At 49.2% G+C, this 7,500-nt stretch overlaps 1 pseudogene across 1 annotated transcript in view; it reads right to left on the bottom strand.

Annotated features, from left to right (window-relative positions):
• The window catches only part of LOC311359721 (helicase ARIP4-like), a 17,478-nt pseudogene that overhangs the window by 4,970 nt on the left and 5,008 nt on the right, over nt 1-7,500 (bottom strand). The window contains exons 3-13 of the transcript XR_014684188.1: nt 6,447-6,701; nt 5,860-6,042; nt 5,199-5,332; nt 4,516-4,730; nt 3,794-3,997; nt 3,119-3,257; nt 2,617-2,794; nt 1,664-1,870; nt 802-920; nt 369-493; nt 1-12 (exon numbers count right to left, since the gene is read on the bottom strand). The exon at nt 1-12 is cut by the window's left edge and continues 88 nt beyond it. The product of XR_014684188.1 is annotated as a helicase ARIP4-like (transcript). The remainder of the gene's footprint in view (nt 13-368; nt 494-801; nt 921-1,663; nt 1,871-2,616; nt 2,795-3,118; nt 3,258-3,793; nt 3,998-4,515; nt 4,731-5,198; nt 5,333-5,859; nt 6,043-6,446; nt 6,702-7,500) is intronic.

Below are 7,500 nucleotides of genomic sequence, written 5' to 3'. Positions count from 1 at the left end.
TGCCATCCAGCCCTGGGACACACACACACACACACACACACACACACACACACACACACACACACACACACACACACACACACACACACACACACACACACACACACAATCTCATCAATATAAACGTATTGTCTTGTAAAATGTTTACATTGTAGAGCTTCTACCCAGTAACAGACCACACATTGGCCTGGGAGTCCCTATCTTAATCACCTCAGCGATACAATGTATTAAACTATCCTGGCCACTAGAGGGAGCTCTAGACTCAAGACACAAAAACAAGGAGCCAACTCAAAAGGAATCACAATTGAATATAGCCTGGGAGGACTGATGAAAATAAAGACCATGTCTGACCAAGTGCTGGTACTTACTGTAGTAGTTAAGATTGCGGACCCAATTCTGATTGGTTTCCTCCGATCCTGAGGATTTTGGGGTGGGGGGGACTGGTCTCTTGGCCAGGAAGTCCTCAATCACTGTGAGCGTCGACAAACTCTGACTGTAGAAGAAAGAACAGGAACATACACTTTAATGGCCAGGATCAGAATCACAACACTTCAATACTAGAGAAGAAGAGAGGGTTGATGGTTTTCACAGTAAATTCCCCATAATTTAAGCTTCCATTTCATGTTTTTAAAATTGTAAAACCTTTGGTTGAAAGTACAAATCCACTCTTAAAATGGAGTTCAAAGCAGGAGCTTCCAATAGAGTGAAGTAATTCCTCCCCCGTGTGGATCTCACGGTTCCATTGATCGATATCGTTGCTTTCGAGGTACTCAGAGACAGGATGTACTGGGAGGTGGGTACCTGAAGACGAGCATCTTGTCTCCCTTCCTGACGCTCTCCTCGATCAGGTGGAAGAGGAGCAGCATCTTGGCCGAGTTCTCCAGCAGCCCGGGAACGTAGTCGGCCATCAGCTCCTTGGCCTGAGAGAGAAGGAGGGAGAGAGGGAGAGAGAGAGAGAGAGAGAAAGAGAGAGAGAGAGAGAGAGAGAGAGAGAGAGAGAGAGAGAGAGAGAGAGAGAGAGAGAGAGAGAGAGAGAGAGCGGGAGAGAGAGACAGAGAGGGAGAGAGAATGAGAGAGAGAGAAAGAGAGAGCGGGAGAGAGAGACAGAGAGGGGAGAGAGAATGAGAGAGAGAGAGAGAGAGAGAGAGAAAGGAAAAGAGAGAGGGAGAGAGAGTGAAGGAGAGAAAGAAAGAGAGAAAAACAATCAATTTAAATAACTAAAATGCTGTCTTTTACTGACAACTTAGTTCATCACTTCATTTTTGTCCTATTGATATTGGTTAACTGAAATAAACAAGCACACAATGATCACTTGATGTGCAGCAGCTTCACATATTTTACTTAATTAATCTGTTTGGCAGAAAGTTAATATATCCGCCCTACAACCTAATTTCCTGTAATTATTAGGGATAGGAATGGGCTGAACTACTCCGGTCAATCACAATTAAATAAAAGACCTACAAAGTCAATTGTCTACCTCTCTGTTGCCAGGCAACACAGAGTTTAGTTTTGGTGAAGAACATAATATAACTTCCAACCCATGCTAATGTCAAGCAATGTTCAGCTGGGAAAGTTCAGATGGTAAAATTAGAATGTACTAAAGGTAAAAAAAACATTAGAATTAAGAAATTGATAAAAAAAAAAAAAAAGGTAATCTACATACCCATTCATAAGTGATAACCTGATTGGCCTTCTCCTGCAGCTGGGTGAGACTCAGCCTCCAATGGGGGTGGGGCTCTCCGTGGCTTGCCCTTGGGATTGGCTGGGGTGTGGCAGCGGCGGAGGTGACGTCGTCCAGGTCCAGGTCTTGTTCGTTGGCGGGGTTCTCCTTCTTCAAGGCCTCATAAAGAATGTCCGGATGGTTCCAGATCTGGGGGAGGTAGCAGAGACAGCGTCAGCGTTTGGAGAAACCATCTTTCAGGCCCAAAAACTGTCCAAAGTGTGACCAATGGATTAGGGGAAAGCTCCCGTGCATGTCATTGTAACAAGCGGGTAATGACACTGTAACCGATCGCTTAGTTTCCCCAGTGCTACTTTGAAAGAAAAAAATGTCCACAAGGCAGAACGATGCTTCAGCCAACAGAATTACATGTGTTGTTCTTACAATACAGTTTGTCACACATTATGTCCGGGATAATGTAAAGTGAGCGTGTCATCGCATGATTGAGGATTAAGCCGACCCCTAAAGGGGTTTGTTTTGGATAATGACCGGGATGATGATGTTTTCTGTACATCTATCAAGCCATTCCAGAGCTACTTACTCAGTAAGTCAACAATTTGTTTTTTAGATTTTAATCCCGTCATTTCCTTTCTGTTAGACGCTATGGTTGGAAACAGTGTTCATAGCAACAGTCTGTTATTGATAGCAGTTGTCTACTATTCAGAAAGAACAGACTACTGAACGCTGTAATTGACAAATCTCAATCGAGTATTTTACTGTGTAACAAGCACGAATAAAAAATAAAGCTCTATAAACCTCTTCTCGCCTATCCCCCGATTTCCAATTTCGATCGTATGCTTTGACAGTTTCTCAGCCTCACTTCTGAATCCCTTTAGAATTCAACCGTCGTGCTAAATGAAATAGCTGCTAGTGCGGCGGCGGCGGTGGCGGCTAACCTTGCAGCAGACGCTGAAGGCCTTGAGGGGGTTGAGGCTGAGCCAGCCCGCGTTGCCGGCCTCCTGGAAGCGGTTCATGAACTCGGTGTACAGCTCCCTCTGCAGGGGGGACAGCCGCACCAGGATCACATGCTCCTCCTTGGACGGCAGTTGGTCCCTCAGGACGTCGTGGCCCCGCCTTGGAACAAAAAGAACAGTTCACAGTTTTCCCTTTGTTTGTTTGTTTGTTTAGTATTTTGTAGTTCAACAGAGCTGTGACGCAAATGACAAGGGATAAGATAAATGATAAGTGAAAGTATTCCGAAGGTTGTTAGCTGGCTAGCTAACAACCTCCCTAACAACCTCCCTAACAACCTCCCTAACAACATCCCTAACAACCTCCCTAACAACCTCCCTAACAACCTCCCTAACAACATCCCTAACAACCTCCCTAACAACCTCCCTAACAACCTCCCTAACAACATCCCTAGCCAGCCAGCTAGATGTGAGCGTTCAGACTGACCTCTGCACAAAGCCCGCCAGCAGGCTGTGTAGAACATGGCTCCGGTATCTCATCAGCTGGAGGTCCTGGGCCGTGCTGTCCACACACTGCCCGTTGAGAATGGGACGCTCAAACATGTTGCTAAACTCCTGGCGTGTGCCTGTTCAAATAAGCAACAAGAAAAAACGATTAGATGATTTTGTTCATTCATTTCTGATTTTGTCACATTTTCAACCTAATTAACAGCAATTAGAGACACATTCCAACTAATTAACAAAAGAGAATAGTTTGTCATTCAACAGTCAAAAGTGAAATTGTTTTAGAATTGATCACCATCTATTAACTTTTCTTTGTCATTTGTGATTGGAAACCAAAAAAACTTGAATTCCCTCACTCTGTAATGGGCGGGGGACGCGGGTTACAGCATACAAAAAATAAAAAATAAAAAAATATATATATATATAAAAAAAAAACATATATATATATAGTATATATACTTGTATTATATTAACTATAGAACCTAACCCTACAGTTGCCGTACTTGGCCAGTAACAAACCTCAATCTTCTACTGACCGTGTGCGCCGGTGACATACACGCCGGATTCCTTTTTTGATGATGTCATACACAGTCGTCCCCTCCCCCAGTGAAAAAAACCCCACTACACCACTGGTTATTTCCCCCTGCTCCCCTCTCACCGAGGAAGTCGGGCCGGACAAAGTCCACCATGCACCAGTACTCGATGAGGTTGTTCTGCAGCGGGTAGCCGGTCAGGACCACGCGCCGCCGGGTGCGGATGTTCTTCAGCGCCTGGGAGGTGCTGGCGTGGCAGTTCTTGATCCGGTGGCCCTCGTCACAGATCACCACGTCCGGCCCCGGCCGCGACAACGCCCGCTCAACACCTGGACGGGAGGGGAGGAGGAGGAGGAGGAGGAGGAGGAGGAGGAGGATCCATCACTCTCTCTGAATGATGCAATACTGAATGTGTCTGTCTTCTGCCCTGTCCCGATTCCCCCCCTTCCCCTAGGTTTGAGCCCTAACTGTAGATTTTGCGCGTTCCCGCGAAGGGGTAGGGTGTCCCAATACTTAAGGGAGCAAGGGGGAGTGCTGTTTTTCCCTTAAAAATCGCTAGCCAGCTCGGTAGCTGACTTGCAGCTAAGGGCACTCAAAGCAAGTGTTCTTGTTAAGGGGAGAGAAATGGGACTGGGCCTTCCTCTTCTTCCTCTCTCTCTCTCTCTCTCACACTCTCTCTCTCTTACTCTCACTCTCTCCCTCTCTCTCTCTCACTCTATCTCTCTCTTTCCCCCTCTGCCATCTCTTTCTGGTACCATCTCTTGTCTTCCATTTCCCCCTATCTCTCTCTCTCTCTATCTTCCTCTCCCCCCCTCTCCCCCTCCTCCCTCCCTCTCCTCTCTCTCACCTCTCATCAGCTCCTGCTGTCGGTCCTCCAGGTCGATGAGCGTCGCTCCTCCTCCTCCTCCCCCTCCTCCTCCTCCTCCCTTCTTGCCCTTCCTCTTCCTCCCGGCCACCAGGCCCTTCTTCAGGGACAGCAGGCGGTATGCCTCATAGCCCATGAGCAACACGCCGCCCTCCCTCGCCCACACCTCCACCACCTTGGCCCGGGCCGCCATCGTCCTATGGCGGGGGCGAGAGAGATAGAGGTGGAGAGAGGGAGAGAGAAACGGAGAGAGAGGCGGAGAGAGAGAGAGAGAGAGAGAGAGAGAGAGCGAGTGAGAGAGAGAGAGGTGAAGAGAGAGATAGAGAGAGAGAGAGAGAGAGGGAGGGAGGTGGAGATAGAGAGGGAAAGAGAGGTGGTAAGGGAGAGAAAGAGATAGAGGGAGAGTGAGAGAGAGAGAGATTGTAAGGTAGCGAGAGAGCAATGTAAAGTTATTGGATGTTTCACGTTCCATTCCAGCTCTTTGATTTGCAGACAGAGAAAGTGTATCGTGACTATGGTGTTCCACTAACCCAGCTGAAAGGTTCTGGGTTTGATCCCTGCTATCGTCCCAACTGCCACTACTACTAACGTCACTTATGTCAAAGGGACGGCCATCTGTGTTTGTGGCTCGACTTGACTGTTTAAAGTGGTTCCTTCGCACTCACTTGTGCTCATCGTTCAGGATGTGGACCTTGTAGGAGCGAGGGGTCAGGAGGGAGGGGTCGGTATCCGGGGGCAACGCCTCAGGCGGTGGGACCCACATGTTGAACTCCGACAGCCAGTTCTGAAGTGTGTTAACCTGTTGGTGTGTATGGGGGAAATGTGCGTTAAACCAAAATTGAATGAGAGAAACAGCACCCTCTGTGGTGAACAAACAGATTACCACGTTTACCTTCACCGTCTAGGATTTGGTTCAAATCGGTGCTCGGGGATTTGAGGGGCCAGGTCAAAACCTGAATGGGCCCATTTTGTTTTGTAATCGCTAAGCTGAGTGGTGTGAAGTAACTGAATGTGCATTGAATGTTCCCATTCAGTTACCAAGATGAATCAAGAGGGCCGCTGGTTGAGTTCAGGCCCATTAGGGCGTGCCCCACGGTGTCCAACATAATCCGACAGAGTTTTAAAGCTGCGATTTAACCACCAGGTGTGAGTGTGATTAGCCGTTACAAGCCGTTTTGAAAATCGTCCTCTTCTGACATCACAAGGGGGCGCGATGTCAGAAGAGGCGATTTTCAAAAAAAACGTCTCGAAACGGCTAATCCCACTCACACCTCGGCGGTACAATATGTCAACTTTAAAACGGTTCTGGACAGGGCGGCTACTCACGGGAACGATGGCCAGCACGGTGTGGGCGGGCCGTGTGTCTGAGCAGCACGTCACGAAGGCGATGACCTGCAGGTCTTGCCCAGGCCCATGCTGTGGGCCAGGATGCAGCCCAGGCCGCCGCCCGACCCGAAGCGCTCCACCGACTCCAACCAGGTTATCGTACAGGAAACGGATCCCGCCGATCTGGGGGAGGAACAGGAGGGGAGGAGGGGGGGGGGAGGGGAGGGGGGTGGAGAGAGGGGGGGGAGAGGGGGGAGAGAGGGGGGGGGGGGGGGGGGGGGAGGGAGAGGAGGAGAGAGAGGGGGGGGGGAGAGGGGGAGATAGGGGCCGGAGAGAGGGGGGGAGAGAGGGGGAGAGGGGTGGGGAGAGAGAGGGAGAGAGGGGGCGCACAGTAGGGGAGGGGCGGAGGGGGAGAGAGAGGGGGGAGATGGGGGAGAGAGGGATGAGGGGGAGAGGGAGAAAGTTAAGGTTAAAGTTCCTGCTGTTTAAGGTTTACATTTCCACATCGTTTCTATCGGGATTTGGAACCAGGTTGATCTGGCGATTCGGTGGCCTTTGCGACCTCGGCGGCGGTTGCCATGGGTTACTTGATGGGGTTTGACCGCTCGGGCCAGCTGGGGGCCAGGTAGGCGTCGTCCTCGGAGCGCGGGTGGTCACGTTGACCAGGACTCGGCCGCGGGCGTCAGGCTGGTTCAGCGCGTCGTCGGCATGCACGCCCTCCACGTGCGCGCCCCCGACGTGCACGCCCCTGCTGGGCGGGCACGGCTCTTCTTCTTCTTCTTCTTCTTCTTTGTTGGTGGCGACCACCCGGCCCTCCTCGCCCGGCCTCGGGGCGACCGCGCCTGGAAAGGAGAAAGAGAGAGGGGTTTACATTTTGAAAACACAACTTTATTGTTGTGCTCGTGTTTGTTGTCATAAGCCACTCAAACTTTGGTCTTCTGTTGGTAAAAAATAATTCTTCATCTCTTGCTGAAGCAAAACAAGATTTATCACTGGCCCATATGCTTTCAAATGGATCCAGGTGGTTCATCTTGACTTAGTATTGATGTTCCCACTTGAGGTGTGTTCTCAGGAGGAGCCTAAAATAGACACACAGATCCTGTGTGTCGCTGCTACAGATGGAGAGGGAGAGAGGGAGGGGGGCGAGAGACACACACAGAGAGACACAGAGACACAGAGAGAGAGAGAACTGAGAGAGAGAGAGAGAGAGAGAGAGAGAGAGAGAGAGAGGGGAGAGAGAGAGAGAAAGAGAAAGAGAGAGAGAGGGAGAGAGAGAAAAGAGAGAGAGAGGGAGCGAGAGAGAGAGAGAGAGAGAGAACTAGTCTGTCATTAAATGGATAAATACAACTCGGCTACTGATCAATATTTCTCATGAGAAATTTCTCTTGAAAATATTATGTGTCATTTATCATGTCACCATGATAAATGACATTGGCTAAAAGGGTCTGTGATGGAAGCGAAAGGTGTGTTGAAACTATAATTGCCGTGCCCATTAGCAGCTGTATCTATAAATGGACTCAAACCAATGACACAATTCAGTACCTTGGGCCCAAAGTCACCTCAATATTTTCCAATTTCATCCGTTTTATTTTCTCTAAAAGGAATTCATCCAATATGGACAATTATCCTCAATTAATTATC

This window comes from Micromesistius poutassou (assembly GCF_964030765.1).
Source record: "Micromesistius poutassou genome assembly, chromosome: 15".
Taxonomy (NCBI): Eukaryota; Metazoa; Chordata; class Actinopteri; order Gadiformes; family Gadidae; genus Micromesistius; species Micromesistius poutassou.
Note: the sequence above shows the minus strand (reverse complement) of the source record. Positions and strands in the feature narration are given on the sequence as shown.